The following is an 18,147-nucleotide window of genomic DNA, read 5'->3' as shown; positions in this document are numbered from 1 at the left end:
CGAGGGAGGGGGTCAGTTTGTTTTTTGAAAGGATGTTCCTATTGGTGATATTTTGTTGTTTAACACGGCACACAATAATCAGGTATATGCTGGCGGTCTGTAAACAATCATGTCCGGACCAGACAATCCAGTGATCCACAGCATGAGCATCTATCTACGCTTGTTGAAACACAGTTTAGTTGATCACGTGGTCAGGGTTGGTGACTTTGTGGGTTGCATATCACGTACCTTAATGGCATTAACTGGTGCTCATAGTATTAATCTCTCCGGGTTAGAAATGGTCTTCAGCAACCCATGCTTATCGTAAGAGGCGACTAACGGGATCAGATGGTCAGGCTTGCTGACCTGGACATGTCATTGGTTCCAAATTGCGTAGATCGATGCTCATGCTGTTGATCACTGGATTGTCTGGTCCAGACTTGATTATTTACAGGCTGCAGCCACATATTGCTTTGTGTGGCGTAAAATTAAACTTACTCACTCTAATAAGCCTTCTCTCAGTTTAAAGGACCCGTGAAGGTCTGGGTTAGAATGAGCCTTCAGTAACCCATGCTTGTCGTAAGAGGCGACTATCGGGATGGTTGACACATGTCATCGGTTCCCAATTGCGCAGATCGATGCTCATGCTGTTGATCACTGGATTGTCTGGTCCAAAGTCAATTATTTACAGACCGCCGCCATATAGCTGGAATATTGCTGAGTGCGGCGTAAAACTAAACTCACTCACTCACTCACTCAGTTTAAAGTGTCACGGCATGAAATACTATTTAAAAGATCATCTGTTTGATCATAGAAATTGATGAACAATAAGAAAGGAATGCATGACAACTTCTGTATTATATTATGATGCGACGTTTCAGTATAGAGATTCTTATACAGTTGTCATCAAGGATCTATACGGAACGATCGCATCATAATATAAGGAAGTTGTCATCAAGAATCTATACGGAACGATCGCATCATAATATAAGGACGTTGTCATCAAGAATCTATACGGAACGATCGCATCATAATATAAGGAAGTTGTCATCAAGAATCTATCACGAACGATAAACTTCATAATATAAGGATTGTCATCAAGAATCTATACGGAACGCATCATAATCGCATCATAATATAAGGAAGTTGTCATCCATAAAGCACCATACCTTTCTTGTTTGAAAGATGTTTACCCACATCTCACTCTGGTCGCTGCTGAGTTTACAGCATCACTCAAGTGAGGCTCATTAACCTGCGTGTCAACTTGATATTTTGGGGTTTGACTCAGTCAGCCTCAAATTAGCCTTGCTGTGCTGCGGGCAGGCCATCGCTGCCAATTTGGGTGTCAGGAGTTCTTACTGACGCCTCCTGATGAGCACCCAGCTCAATGAACATACGACGGAATCTTTGATGCTGTGTTTCAAGGCTGCTGTACAGAGCTCTTTCAAGTGTGGCACATGAGGTAGATTCTTTGTTTTATTGCTTTATTGAGGAAGGTGAGGCTTAATTGAGATGTGTTTGTGTACTTATAGTCTCATAGGGTCAAGTGAGGATTCCAAGTTTTGTCAACTAGCGGTGATTCATGAGATTTTGTGTGTTTTTAGCGACATGTATAGTGAAGTGCTGATGTGTTTCTAGTGAAATGGATAGTAATGGACTGTGTGTTTCAGCTGAAATGGATAGTGGATAGATACTTTACTTATATCAGACATGTTTTTCCAGTATAGTATTGTTTCTTATTTGTTTATTTTTAATAAAAAATCCATATCACAATTTAGAAATGTGATTGCAATTTTACAATTTATGATATTCAAGTATTTTTTAAACATTTGCTGCAGCTGTACTAATAGAGAATCTCTCCTGAGATAAAGTATATCAAGAGAAATTGAAAGAAGGTACAAATATTCACGACTTGCCATCAATATTTGACTTTTCATGATGTTGTGGTATGGCCTAGTGGTTAAAGCATTCCCTAGCAACACCGAAGACCGAGGTTCGGTTTCCAACATTGGTACAATGTATGAAGCCCTGGTGTCCCCCTTCATGGTGTTGCTGGAATATTGCTAAAAGTGGTGTAAATCCAAACTCACTCACTCATAACATTGTGTTGTATTTGTGCTTGGAAGACTAAAAGGTGAGATTCTCATCCAGAAAATAGTAAAGCAATATCTACAATACAGAGATCAATGAATGTAGCGATCCCACCTTCGCAGTAGGCTTCCTCTCACCGAAGTGGGGTAGCCCAGTGGTTATAGCGTTGGCTCGTCACACCCAACATGGACACAATGTGTGAAGCAGATTTCTGGTGTCCCCCGCCGTGATTTTGCTGGAATATTGCTAAAATCGGTGTAAAACCAAACTCGCTCACTCACTCACTCACCAAAGTCAGCGTTGGATGATAACCACAATTTAAATGAAGCTGAATAAATTTGCCTCACAAGTGACGTTACTGTTTACCTATGTCAAAGCGTAATTTCCTGTTCCAGTCCGTGATGAAACAATGCAATGCACTCACTCACCAAAGTCAGCGTTGGATGATAACCACAATTTAAATGAAACTGAATTAATTTGCCTCACAAGTGACGTTAATGTTTACCTATGTCAAAGCGTAATTTCCTGTTCCAGTCCATGATGAAACAATGCAATGCACTCACTCACCAAAGTCAGCGTTGGATGATAACCACAATTTAAATGAAACTGAATTAATTTGCCTCACAAGTGACGTTACTGTTTACCTATGTCAAAGCGTAATTTCCTGTTCCAGTCCATGATGAAACAATGCAATGCTGCTGGATTAGTTTCCTCGGACAGCTTATCTGTTACAATGATATCACCTATATATATGTGTCCATTTGTACAGACATCATCAAAGCGTATTTGCACTGTGCGGAGATTTACAAATTCGACAGAGCTGTCAATATGGAGAGACAGACCCCCAAACTTAATTTGTCTGAGGTGTTAATTGAGATATTGATTGGTTGTCAGTTTGAGAAAAGGTTACGGCTCACGACCTACACTAACAGCCTTGCCATGATATGAATAATAAAATATCACTTCCATATTATTTTGCTTGGAAATAGATTTAGATGCATTTGAAGATATAGGTTTCGTATGTATTTTTATCAATAATATTTTGGAGTGATATATTTTGGTGTTTTAAATATTTGTAAAATATGTTTGGCAAAGAATATTTTATTGATGGAATGGAACCAGGAAGAGAATTGAGTGGTTTCAGTCTGATGGGGTAGCCTAGTGTTTCGTCACGCCAAAGACCCGAGTTCAATTGAAATTGGGATATCACCTATCAAGAATCACAAATTGTATTGTACAAGAATGCCTACCAGAACCACAGCATCAATAGCTGCAGAGGTCTTTTATAACATCATGGTGACTCTACATTTCTTCTGTTAATAGGGGGCGCTGGGGCAGTTTAGTGGTTAAAGCGTTTGCTCGTCACGCTTGAAGGCACGGGTTCAATTCCCCACATGGGCATAATGTGTGAAGCCCATTTTTGTGTCCCCGCCACTCACTCACACTACTTCCTGACTCATCAGACCCGTGAAGATCCGGAATAGAATTGATCTTCAGCAACCGATGCTTGTCGTAAGAGGCGAATAACAGGATCAGGTGGTCAGGTTCAATTACTTTGTTGACATATACCATCATATCCCAATTGAGTAGATGCTCAGACCGCCGACATACAGCTGGAATATTGCTAAATGTGGCGTAAAACTAAACTCACTCACTCACTCTTCCACTCACTCACTCATCCACTCTTACACACCCACTTACCCGCTCATCCACTCACTCACTCACTCTCACACACCCACTTACCCACTCATCCACACTCACACACCCACTCATCCGCTCACCCAACCACTCACTCATCCTCTCACCCACTTACCCACTCACCCACCCACTCACTCATCCATTCACCAACTCACACAACCCATTCACCCACGCCATTGATTCTGTGACCAGTCTCAGAAGGAAGCTAGGTAAAAAACAGATTGTGTGGCTGTATGTTAAGATTAGTACTTGCATTTTTTCATGCATGAAGTCTCTTGAGAGGACATGATTAGGAGCCGAGCAGCTGCCTCTGCTGACAACATAACAAGCCCGAACACTTTCTGTCGGTGTTTTCATGTATTCAAGGCTTCAGATTCTAGCCCTCCATCAGGATTTATTCAGTGTCTCTAAGTGTTTTCATTACTCAAGTAGAAGCTCACTGAATGGTCTTCATTGAGGAAGATGAGTCTCAAGGAGCCTAAAGGCCTAGAGAAGAAGTATGGAGTGGAGCAGTTTTAACCAGTCTGCGAAAGATCTGGATTTAACACGTTGATGTCCAAGATGTTGTGTATCATTGACAAGATAATCGGGGAAGTCGCTCCAGAGTTGTTCCTGGTTGGTAATGGGAAATGACTTAAGGTGTGTCGTAGACGAAATGTTCTTCTTTGAGAGTGAGAAACTGGGTGTGTGAGTTCAGTGAGAGTGAGAAACTGGGTGTGTGAGTCAGAGTGAGAAACTGGGTGTGTGAGTTAGTGAGAAACTGGGTGTGTGAGAGTGAGAAACTGGGTGTGTGAGTCAGTGAGAGAGTGAGAAACTGGTTGTGTGAGAGAGTGAGAAACTGGGTGTGTGGATCAGTGAAAGAGTGAGAAATTGGGTGTGTGAGTCTGAGAAAGTGAGAAACTGGGTGTGTGAGTCAGAGAGAAACTGGGTGTGTGAGTCAGTGAGAAACTGGGTGTGAGTCGGTGAGAGTGAGAAACTGGATGTGTGAGTCAGTGAGAGTGAGAAACTGGGTGTGTGAGTCAGTGAGAGTGAGAAACTGGGTGTGTGAGTCAGTGAGAAAATGAGAAACTGGGTGTGTGAGAGAGAGAGGTGAAAGACTAGGTAAGTGAATAAGTGAGAGACTGAGTGAGTGAGAGAGGGTGAGAGACGAGGTGAAAGAGGATGAAAGACTAGGTGAGTGAGTGAGGTAGAGTGATTGAGTGACTGTGAGTTTATGCTGCTTTTAACAAAATGTTAAAAGTGAATGAGTAAGTTGGCTTATACACTGCTTTTATACCAGAAATATTCAAACTTTCACAAATTATTGAGCTTACTCTTTCTACAAGGATATCAACAAGCACTGTGTGTAGTGTAAAGGAAGCATTTAATGTCCTATATAATTCATTACACATATATGTTGTCTGTTACAAATTGAGGTTTCCAGATATCAGGAGTCCGGATTAGCAGGGTTCCAATACTTTTCTCACAAATGAAATTATGTGCTGTCCAGTTTACAAGAGGTGTGACAATTTTGTGACAAAACTGATATCAATATGGATGCAGTATGATACTTATCCCAATACTGTACTTGTATATAAGTTCATAATCTCTCCCTTTCCACAGGTGAATCACAAACCTGAATCATCCATTTAGTATCAAATTTCAGATAGCAAAGATAGGATAGTGTAAGGGAGAAACATGTAAACTCAGGGACTCTGTGCTGATTCTACTGTTTATATCTATGCAGGAAATATTAGTGAATCTGCTAAAACTGGTTCTTGGGCTATTTCTGTTGTTCTTCATATGGGTTTACATCAATATAACTTATTGTACCAAAAATGTTTCCCACTGTGCAGAAAAGCCTATATTAATCGTGGAAATGGCAATATAAACATATCACCTCGCTACTGAAGCAGAAAAAAAGGCAACGAAAAACTATGAAACTGCAACATTTTTGTATCAGTGAACTTTGACCTCTACTGCACATGGGCATTATGATCCGCGCTTCTTTCAAATTTCCGAGCAACTGTGAATCGCCTCGCGTAGAAACCGTATTATCGAAATAATTGCTGTCAATCATATCATACACATGGAAAGTAAACTAAACAAGTGTGCACACACAAGTATGACACAATAACACAACAGAAATACATTAAAAAGGGAATGTAACTTTTGTCCAAACTGGAAAATGCAACATGCGGTTGAGACTTCATCTTCCATGTGCGCAGGCTCTTGGTTTTTTTAATCCAGTTTTAGCGTTTTTAAGTTGCCGCAAGGTACTATGTTCATGTTGCTATTTCCATGATTAATGAGGACATTTTTCATTTTTCTGCACAGTGGGAAAGTTTCCTTTGGTAGGCTTGATGTAATGAATCATATTAATGTGATACAGGACTTGTATCGTGAGCCACGTATTACGATACAGTACTAACTTGCTGTTTCATGACACCAGTACAGTTAACAAGGTACATACAAGTAGATAATGGTTTAGACTTGCACAAGTCTTTTAAAGCAAATATTAATAGTTTAAATGAACATTTCTAATAAAATATAAAGAACAGACTGGCATCCCATCAGCTTATCTATACTTGCCTGTTTCAAGGATAGAATTACTATACATCCATGGGTTTAGCATTGAGTACAGCCTTGGATCAAGGCTAATACTGGTTGTAAGCTAGCTAGTGTTGAAGCACAGATCCTCGTATTCCACGGTCAGTAATGACCCGTGCAGTATAAGAAGTAAAGATAAGTTATAGGTGATGAGACAAAACATTGATATGTCTCACGGTATTTACCTGTGGTAGCCTGAAGGATTGATTTCAATGAGGAAAGCCTTGCCCAGGGTTCCCATCTTTGTCCATGTCCCCAGGAAGGTAAACACCTTTTGTCCAGGATATCATTTAGAGACATTAATACACCATAGACTACAAGGACCTGTGACAGTAGTATCTTGTAACACATGGGCTTTACGAGGTGGGTGACAAAACTTGAAGCACTATCTGGGAGTGGAGGTGGGAGTGCAGCGCCATCTGCATGATACTTGGACTGGCATCACTCTATGTGGCAGCATGTAGAGGGAAGGCACGATGTTGACTGTTGACGTAAGTGATCATGTTCTAATCAGTGAGAATCTCAAAACTGTAAAGATGTATTGGTAAATGTTTTAGCAAACTGATGGTATCATCACGACAAGATAGGATAAGATATGATAATACTTTATTTTAGGGTGGGGAATTTTGGTCACATCATGAACAAAAAAACAAAACGTACATAAAAGTGCATTAAACAACATGTAGGAACAACTCAACTGTAAATAATCGAGTCTGGCCCAGATAATCCAGTGATCAACATCATGAGCATCGATCTAATGGGATCCCATGACATGTGTCAACCAAGTCAGCAAGCCTGAAAACCAGGGGTTCGCGTTTCTTTTTTGAGGGGTGGGGGAATTTTGAAAGTCACATCATGAACAAAAATAAAGCGATCATTAAAGCAACAATGTAGGAACAGCCTGGCAACCCGATCCTGTCACTCGCCTCTTACGACAAGCATGGGTTACTGAAGATCAATTCTAACTCGGATTTTCACGAGTGACTTAAAATATAATTACACACAACAATCATATAGCTGGGATATTGCAAAGGGACAAGAATCAAACTTTCTCATAGGGATCTCTCTCATTGATCCTTGGAGGATGCTAAACACAAGCTCCGGATCGAGCTGAAGATATCACTGGGTGTGGAGCAGGACATAAACTGAGGATTAATGGAAAGAAAAACGTCTTCCGTTCAGTGGAATTAAGTAACTCATTACGTTCACATTAAATTGTCCTCTTGGCCTAACTAGTCAATAAATCTGGGAGTGTCTATCAACAAGAAGAGATAAAGGCTAATCAGTGGACAGATACCTATCCTGTCCGACACATCCTCTGTAGCTGTTTATTGACAACACAGATTGATCTATAGGCAACAATCATAAAAAGGTTTCCTCAGCAGCTGCTTGTGGAGGATCCCCTGGGTTCAGTGGGCTGACAAGGTGCCTAATTAGTGTTAAGCACGTGTGTTGTTTTGATAAACTGGATGTAAGAAATGCTTACTGTTTTCCTAAAAACAAAAATCTAAATCTCTTATTGGATGAGGAGTTATCTATCACTCTGTATGTGCCTTTCAGGAACTGTCTGATGGAGTGGATTGAAGTAAAATACCGTACTTCTCATTACCGGTTCTGTCATATGATGGATCTGGAGTCCTGTTTAAAGTGCATTATACCTTTGTTAGTCTGTCTCAAAGTCTCTGAAACGCATTATTTTAACTTCTGCCCTTTCTGCAAAACTAAAGCCCTAAATGAAGCAAGTCTGGATTCTTCAGGTCTGAATCTCCCTTTTCACTGGGGCTCCTTTTCAAGTTTAAGCAATTTTTTTGGTTTCTATCAACATTGTAAATATTCAGAGACAAAGGTTTAGTCTTCACCATTACAGGCACATGATGTAAATGGGTGACAGTGTGGCAGATGTATTGGGTGTTGACAGTAGATGTTATTTAATGGTAAACTGAAAGGGTTTGACTGGATGCTAAATACTGTATCATTAAAGATTGTGTACACAACTTGAGAATGGATTGAGATAACTTACACTAGTGGAGTGGCGGTGGGGTAGCCTAGTGGTTAAAGTGTTAGCTCATCATGCTGAAGTCCCGGGTTCGATTCTCCATATGGGTACAATGTTTGAAGCCCATTTCTGTTGTGCCCCACCATGATGCTGGAATATCACTTAAAGTGGCGTAAAACCATACTCACTCACTACACTGGTGAATGCCTAAATATATAGCTGTTGAATCATGGAAGCTAACAAAAATTAGAGACTGCATGATACATTAAAGTGACGTGTCTAATTTCTATCTAGCTCAGTGGTTAAAGTGTTTGATCATCACACGTAAAATCTGGGTTCAGATCCCCGTATGGGTACAATGTACGAAGTCCCTTTCTGATGTCTATTGTTGATGTGGCTGGATTATTGGTAATCTATCTATCTCTCACTCACTCACTCACTCACTCACTCACTCACTCACTCTATCACTCTATCACTCACTCACTCTATCACTCACTCACTCTATCACTCACTCACTCACTCTATCACTTTACATATACACTCAAGGTTCAACTCCAAGACTGATATTTGTCTATAATTGATATTTGGCTTGTAAAAATGTGTATTGTCTGAAACATATCATTTTGGTATTGTCAAAAACTTTGCCAATCTTATCATTCTATCGCTCTTTTCGGAAATAGGGAATCTGCCACACTTCCACCTCTCGATATCAATATTGAATTTAAGGATAATTATGTCAACAGGTGTTCCATCATTCCTTATTTTTGTCAGCTGAAAGAGGTGCCCATTGCCCAAGGGCGTCTTGTACAAGATACAGGATCTCCCAAAGGCAAAGAATAGCCAATTGATAAAACGGCAAAGTCGCGTGTCACTCATTAGTAACATGATACTGCCGGACGATAAGCCTTGGGGACAAGAACCACATGTAATTCCTCATTCATTCTCATATTTCATATAGTAGACCACTGTAGCATTGATGCATAATCTGTGGAAATGGCAAGCACCTGCTGACACTTTACTGGGATGTGATGACTTGTGAACTGCAGGACCTTTGGTTCTCTTACAACATTAGGACCCTGTAAAATGGCCAACTGGAGACCGATTAGCATCTTTGACCAATTTACTTGCTGCAGCTCATATCTGTAGGTGAATAGTTTAGACAAATGGCCTCATGAGATGTCCCTGTGGTCGGGACGGATGATCGTGAAGACACATTTTGATTCTCCAGAGGGCCATTGTGGTCGTTCTGTGAAGGACTGTCGGAAGCTATGTGGGAGGGGAAGAGCAGTCATGTATTGTCTGGACATGTGAATGGCTGTCAGATGAACTTAATGATGCTTGTGACAGAGGCTATGTTTTGTTGCACTGGATGACACCCAAAGTCTGTCTTGGGTACTACATGTGTTGTCCATTTCTGGTGTCCACAGTTGTTATTGCTGGATTATCACTCACTCCCTCACTCACTCGCTAACTCACTCACACACTCACTCACTCACTCGCTAACTCACTCACTTGCTCACACTCACTCACTTGCTCGCTAACTCACTCACTAACTCACTTGCTCGCTAACTCACTCACACTCACTCGCTAACTCACTCGCTAATTCACTCACTCACTAACTCACTCACAAACTCACTAGCTCACTCGCTAATTCACTCACCCACTCAAACATACACACACAATCAAACATGTACACACAGCTACATCAGAGAGAGAGAGAGAGAGAGCTATTTGACTTGTCAAACACACAGAGAGAGTGTAGAATGAATGCATAAGTCTTTAACACAATGGTTAACCCCATTTAACCCCATCTCACCTCACCTCACTGCCAGTGAGAAGCATAATCAGATGTCTTGTGAGAAATCCAATTTAGTTTGGTTAGGATTCTGTGAGATCTAAGCTATCAGCGCACTTGCAAATAACAAAGTCCAATTCTTTTTCATTTTGCACCAGTGGGCTGTACAAGGAATGGTATTGATGAACAATGGTCAAACCCAGCATCTTGTCAATCAACATTGGCATTTCTAATAATTAAATTTCAAAGAGCAAATCCCAGCAGTGCTGGGTTCTTCCAGTTTAACTCTGAGTATTGTATTACAGCTCAAATTTCCAGGAATTGATGCGATTATTAAAGTGTAAAAATGGTTTAGTGCCTTTCATGTTTGAAGCTAAAAATCTAAGACAAAATTATGATGGTTCGATGAATTAACACTCTTTCGGAAATTGTATCAACAAAATCTCATGGGACCATCTTCTCTGAAATCCAAAGAATTTTAAACTCTTTTATATTAAAGTCACTTTTTTTCCCCTAACAGAAGAACAGTGTGAACTTATGTGAACTAATGTGAACTAAGGTGAACTAAGTGAGGATAACACAAAGAACAAAACTCTCAAAGTGCTTTGTCCAGTTAAAGTCAACTTTGTGTTTCATCTGTTCCAAATCTTCAGTGCCAATACTTGAAATCCTGATATTTGTATTTCTCTTATAATTTCTTTTTACATAAAATCTGAATATATTTGAATCATTCTTCGTTGAAAGGAACATTACCACTGTACACTTTGCTGTCATGTTATAAATATTGTATAAGCACCGACAGAGGTGTTCTGTAAGTAGGCGACATGCCATGGACAATGCTGTGGAACTTAGGTTGAGTCAGTGAAACTGTCACAGGTTCCATGTCAATTTTGTGTCTGATTCCTGTAATGTATGGTCATTACCATTCCATTAGGCCTTAAGAAACTAATTGTCAGATTTTCACCCTTACCTCTCTCAGATATATTTTATCTATGCATTGGTTTATGGATTTTATGTGTCTCGTAGTCCTGTAAAGGCCGGGCAGATGTTTCATATGTGATACAGAAGATTTTATATATTATTATGTAAACATCTGCATGACATAATAATAAAATAATTTCTCCCACTAATTAAAATGGGAAGCTGACTAGGTTGTTGAAACTGGCAGATACCTTGATAGTGTGTTCGAAAACAATTAAAATTGTGAAATATTATTTCTCACATTTTTAGCTGGAATGAAAGTCAAGTATACAAGTGTTGTCAGTCATGCATTATTATTGTCATGCATTATTATTGCCAGAAACCACTTGACCAATGAAATCTCACCTGCTTGTTTCCACCAATGATGACAACCCAACTGGTTCACAAGGTTTGAATTGGGTTATGGTCGCCAAAGCAGCCATCTTGAAAAAACTATTTGTCCTGTTTTTGGTCAGAATGTAATTCAGTTAATTTCACCCTACTCAGACAATGCGCACTGACTACCAGTCAGCCAGTCCTTGTTTTGATACCGAGTTACAGGCAGGGTAATAACATGTACCATTTTTTAACACCTGTTGGCATAATTAAGCCAGAGATGAAGTCTTTGACCTTCCACCCACCGGACAAGATGAATGCATGTGTGACTGTGTATCAAATAATCCTGTAATGTATTTATTTAGCTTATTGTTTTCTAATTGATTATGGTCTCTTTCAGATTCCACATGTTATGGTTGTCTGAACAGAACCCAAGCCGGACACAATGTAAGTTGAATTTATATATTCTAGGCTTTTCTGGTGCATTTTTATGTTTTCTTGAGTAATGCAAATAAGTTTTTAAACCTGATCCAAACATGTATGAAAGATTGGCTTGATTGTTGGGAACAGACACAAAGTTGCTGATGTGGCGATAACATCCACAGCGGCACCAGTGGAAGGATTCTCAATAAATGACCGAGCATTTTGGGTATCAGTAATACACTGACTGGCTAGTTCCTGACAGTTGTCTGATTGTTTGGGTTTACCTAGCAGCCCATGTCAATATGATCTCATCAATGCATTGTAGTTAACAAATTAAGATGATCTCATCAATGCATTGTCCTAAACAATTTACAATAATGTCATCAATGCATTGTAGTTAGCAATTTAAGATAATGTCATCAATGCATTGTAGTTAGCAATTTAATATGGTGTCATCAATGCATTGTCCTAAACAATTTAAGATGATGTCATCAATGCATTGTCCTAAACAATTTAAGATGATGCTGTCAATGCATTGTCCTAAACAATTTAAGATGATGACATCAATGCATTGTCCTAAACAATTTAAGATGGTGTCATCGATGCATTGTCCTAAACAATTTAAGATGGTGCCATCAATGAAAACAATTTAAGATGATTTCATTGGTCGCAAACTGTTTTTGGTTCCTTTGCTTATGCCATGACAAATTATATTCTAAAATTTTACTTTGTTAGATATTGTTCATCAAGCCTGGTAACTGACAAGACTGCTCAAACATCTAACAAATCCTTCATTAAGAGGAGAAACCTGTACACCCATGACTACCCAACAACAGAAATCAGTGACGTATTTAGAACTTCCGTGACATGAGAACCGACTTCCTTCCCAGGAAAACTCAGGAGAACGTAAATGAACTGGAAAACAACAAGTTAAATCCCTTGTATCTTGTACTGGAAACCAAGCCCGATGCCTTGTTTCTTACACTGGGATTGATTGACACAGCCTAGCATGTGATGACAGTGATTGATGTATGGATAGTAGCCAGCGAACCTGAGTGCGGAAGTAGAGGATAGAGGAATTAACCGGTAACAAAAGGATTATAAATGGTATTGTCATGTTTCTCTTCTAACAGTTATGGTTCCCTAGACACTCAACAAACATATTGGTAATGGCCCGTGTATTTTGATGTGAAATACGTCAATAGAGAATATTCGGTTCTGATTTTTGTTGAGCGTTTCCTTCTTTGTCGTTCAGAGTTTGGTCAGACATGATTATGTCATGAAGACTGCAATTACACATTGACCGCCATGCTCTGAAGACCCTCCTATCTGAGGTATTGTGACCCTCATATCTGAGGTATTGTGCCAGATACTGATGCGATTCTACTGGATGTTGACTTCATGTTTTGAGGCCATTACGGGAGATGTACTGGAAGACTGGTAGATCTAGTAATGTCCTGATTAGCCTAATGAACAGATGTTTAGTTTGGCCTTATCACCTATCATTGATCTTTGCTACCTGAATCAGGTAAGATGTCTGGTATTGGACACTGGATTTCAATTTCACAGTTTGTTGTCCTGCTTTGATAAAAGGAAGCGAAGTTCTGTTGGGTGTTATTGGGATTTTTGGTGAAATACAAAAGTGTAGATATTTTGACCTGATGACGTCAACACGTCACTGGTGAAAAAGTGCCATGTTATAAATTTGTAAGCGTGACAACACGCTGGGATTATTGGTGAAGAGGAGGACATAGTTAACTAGTTCTTTATATACAAGAAACTATTGGAGTATTTATCAGCATAGCTCCAGATATTATGGATTATCTGTCAGGATTTGAAGCTCATCTTGATTTTATTAAGATGAGGGTTTGGCATTGGTTTCATCTGTCTGTATCTATCGTGCAGCGAAATGTGTCTCTTCAATATGGTTACTCTATTCACCGCAACCACACTCATATTGCCTCTGCTCATGCCATGAAATGAAGCGTAGTTAAAATACACAAAATAATCATGATCCATCCATGTTATAAAATACCTAAAAAACTGAAAAGGTAAATAATCCTGTCTAGTGATGTTTAAATGCAAATTTGGCATATTCACTGACAGTCGTTTTCTCTTGCTTGTTCACACGAACTGATATAATGCTGTTTTCTTACCACCAGAAAATAATGATGACAGCGGAACCTTAAGATAAGCCAACCGATTTCTACAGAATGATTTATTTGGTCTTCAAAATTGGGCTTATCTGAAGTCATATATGGTAACTGATGGCTCAGGCAATATTATAACAGACTCTGCTTTTTACACAGATTCTTAGTGATTATGGAAACATCTTTTGATTGTTAATTTTACAAAACTGATTCACTTCATGTGCAATGTCTCTGTCAGTTTTCTGCTTTTTCTGTTATACATCCCAAAGAAAATAAAAATGTATTATAAAACGTCAAAGAACCTGGAACCACAAGTTTTAAAGGTGAGCTACTGTACCTCTTGTAAATGCCATGTTTGTTTAACACTGCACTCCGCAGTATTCCAGCTATATGGCAGCAATATGTAAATAATCTGAGTCAATCCAGTGATGAACACCATGAGCATCGATCAATGCAACTGGGAGTGAATGACAATTGGTCAGTGAGTCTGACCACCCGATCCCGTTGGTCGCCTCTTACGACAGGCATGGGTTGCTGAAGAGCAATTCTATCCCAGATCGTCATGGGTTTGTACGCCAAATAAAATTATTCTTTCATTTGTTCCTTTTACAGGATTAATCAGGAAGTAAAATACATCAAAATGCATTCTATCTTTCTGTTATGAAAATGTCATAATTGTAAACTGAAAAGACATTTACAATATTTTGCTGTTTTTACATTTTGCAAATCCAAATAATCCTAAAATATCCAGAATCATTCACCTACCATGTCTTTCATAAGCTCCAACTTTGAACACAATGTATCAATGACCTAAATATGATACATCCCCAAATGATATTTCTGATTAATCTTGTCATTATTCTCCTGCTGTTGTAGCTTTTAAAGAATGTAGATAATTTCTCCCTACTTCCTGTGAAGTGGCAATACTCTTTACATCAAAGTCTGCGACAGTAGCTTCTGAGATTGCTTGACCAGATCATCAACTTTCAGGCACCTCTTTGATCTCAGCTTCGGTTCTTTTATTCCATTACTGTATACATAAGCCTGATTCTTCATGCTGACTTTATTGAATAGAGTCACGCTGAAATGATAACTATTGTTCCTTTCTTAGATAATGGTCACATGATGGCAAGCATTGATGTCGACCTGTGGGAGTATGGCCAGATTATAGATCTTGATGAGGTTGTGTTATGGTTGATCTTAATGGAATTTAACATCATATTGATGATCCTTACATACTTTAGTTTATGAATTATCCACCTATTTTCCTCTTGTTATTAGCTGTTGTAATGGTTATACTTATTGCTGCAGCCTATTGAGATTCTGAATTAGGAACTTCCTGGTCTCAAGAGTTTACCAGTTTCATCTAGCATTCAGAATCAGTGACTTGGTCCATAGCATGTCATCTTTTACCAGATGGGGGCGGTGGGGTAGGCTAGTGGTTAAAGCATTTGCTCAAGATGCTGAAGACCTGGGTTCAATTCCCCACATGGATACAATGAGTGAAGCCCATTTCTGGTGTCCACCACCGTGATATTGCTGGAATATTGCTAAAAGCAGTGTAAAACCAAACTCAGTCACTGACACTTTTACCAGATGGATCTGATGGTCAGACGTGGAGACTTTGTCCATAGCATGTCATCTTTTACCAGAAGGAGCTGATGGTCAGACTTGGAGACTTTGTCCATAGCATGTCATCTATTACCAGATGGATTGGATGGTCAGACTTGGAAACTTTGTCCATAGCATGTCATCCTTTACCAGAAGGAGCTGATGGTCAGACTTGGAAACTTTGTCCATAGCATGTCATCTTTTACCAGAAGGAGCTGATGGTCAGACTTGGAGACTTTGTCCATAGCATGTCATCTTTTACCAGAAGGAGCTGATGGTCAGACTTGGAGACTTTGTCCATAGCATGTCATCTTTTACCAGAAGGAGCTGATGGTCAGAATTGGAGACTTTGTCCATAGCATGTCATCTTTTACCAGAAGGAGCTGATGGTCAGACTTGGAGACTTTGTCCATAGCATGTCATCTTTTACCAGAAGGAGCTGATGGTCAGACTTTGAGATTTGATTTGAATCATATCCATCAAAACCTGTAGTGCTGCTCACAATGCTGATACTGTATGTTTGTCATAAAGATTAACTAACAATGGTTAGGCTCACTGATGTGGGTTGAGGCGTGTCATCATAGATTGAGGATCATGATGCCAGTCACTGGATGGACAGGTCCAGACAGAACATAGAACTGGAATATCGCACATGCATATCAGTGAACTGAACTAATTTGTTTGGAGAAATAGGTGGCCAGCTGATGCATTTTTCTTTAAAGAGTTTTGTCGCTAGACCAAAAACTGCCCTAAAGTGTAGTCCCAAATAACATATGTTACATATGAATTTACATCACAACTCATGCAAATGTAAAAGTTGTATGAAAGTAAATGATGCTATATTGTCATCGTATCCCAATTGCATGTATCGATGCTCATACTGTTGATCACCAGATTGTCTGGTCCAGACTGGATTATTTACAGACCATTGCCATATAGCTGGAATATTGCTGAGTGCGGCATGAAATAAACAAACAAACAAATATAATGTCAACAATGCTTGCTGTAAGAGGTGACTAACGGTGGTCGGGCTCATTGACTTGGTTGACACATGTCATCTTATCCCATTTGCATAGATTGATGCTAATGATTTTGATCACTGGATTGTCCAGACTCCATTATTTACAGACTGACGGCATATATTGCGACATCATTAATTGTTAGACAACAAACAATCTACCAACACTTCCACTTGAGCCGACATTAATCAACAATTCAATCCCATCATTTGCTTTACTACAATACAATGGGACAAAAGTGTTGAGATTTGGACCTCGTGACCTCATCACGTCACTGGGAAAAAGTGCCATGTTATAAATCTGTAAGCGTGACGACGGAATGTACTTAGCATCATTCCAGAGTTCTAGCACTTTCATCTCAACCCAACAAAGTGTAACATACAATTAGTCTTTGGGGAATGACGTCATCATGTCACTCAGAAAAATTGCCATATTATAAAATATTAAGCGTGACACCAGAACATAACATTTACAGCTTTAATTACCAGAGATCTAACACATATATCTGAACACAACAATGCCTGACATACATTTATTCTTTGGGGAATTTTAATCCAAAGAGTCTAATGTATGGTTGTCAGGCAGTTTAATGATGTCAAGATGAGCGACTGCATAGCATCTCAAACCAATTACCATGTCCTCGTTTCGACATCGGATGCTTTATACACCTTCAGCATGCAAACATGGACATATTCTGTCAGCCATAATGTCCACTCCCCATGGAATGAGAGGATTCATCAAAGTATGGATGTTGAACTCCGACAGGATAGACCATCTAAATATCTCATTATGAAGCAAATTACCAGTTTCACCATCTCAGTCTGTCCATAACCATTCTGTAAATAAGCAGAAAGCATGAGGTCAAACCAAATTAATCTAGTTTGCCAACAATTCATTTTTGTATTGGCTATATTTTGACGGAAGATGAGTTCAGAAAAGTTACATAGCTGGCATCTATTTTTATCCAAGAATATCAACCCGTGAAGATCCGGGTCAGAATTGATCCTCAGTAACCCATGCTTGTCGTAAGAGGCGACTAACGAGATTGGGTGGTCAGGCTCGCTGACTTGGTTGACTGAGCATGTCATGCATAGATTGATGCTCATGCTGCTGATCACTGGATTGCCTGGTCGAGACTCGATTATTTACAGACTGATGCCATATAACTCACATTGCTGAGTTTGGCATAAAACCAAACTCACCCTTTCTCTCCAAGAATATCTTTTTAACAATTTTCCATTTGCCTACAATAGATGTCGGTGCCAAAATATATCTAAGTGTCATAAAAAAGTTTTCTTCCTGGATGAAGTGAGCAAGAGAGGCTTCATATATTTTCTTGTTGATTATAGCCAAGAAACAGTATGTGAACGAAAGTGTTTTTCTTGTTCCAAGAACATCTTTTCAATAATTTTCATTGCTCTTTCTCATCGATGATGAAGCCAAAAATATTCATAAAAAAGTTTTCTTCCTGAATGAAATGAGCAACAGAAAGTTGAGGTC

The 18,147-nt window shown here is 39.3% G+C and overlaps 1 protein-coding gene and 1 long non-coding RNA gene across 2 annotated transcripts in view; both read left to right on the top strand.

Moving 5' to 3' along the window:
* The window catches only part of LOC124291900, a 109,435-nt gene extending 97,544 nt beyond the window's left edge, over nucleotides 1-11,891 (top strand). The window contains exon 4 of the long non-coding RNA XR_006902310.1: nucleotides 11,845-11,891. This is a non-coding gene — a long non-coding RNA (uncharacterized LOC124291900). The remainder of the gene's footprint in view (nucleotides 1-11,844) is intronic.
* LOC124291896 (general transcription factor 3C polypeptide 1-like) overlaps nucleotides 1-18,147 on the top strand; it is a 308,102-nt gene that overhangs the window by 166,673 nt on the left and 123,282 nt on the right. The gene's annotated exons all lie outside the window — the stretch shown is intronic.

The sequence above is a fragment of the Haliotis rubra genome, unplaced genomic scaffold (genome assembly GCF_003918875.1).
Source record: "Haliotis rubra isolate DU_JTF1 unplaced genomic scaffold, ASM391887v1 Scf501, whole genome shotgun sequence".
Classification (NCBI taxonomy): Eukaryota; Metazoa; Mollusca; class Gastropoda; order Lepetellida; family Haliotidae; genus Haliotis; species Haliotis rubra.
Note: the sequence above shows the minus strand (reverse complement) of the source record. Positions and strands in the feature narration are given on the sequence as shown.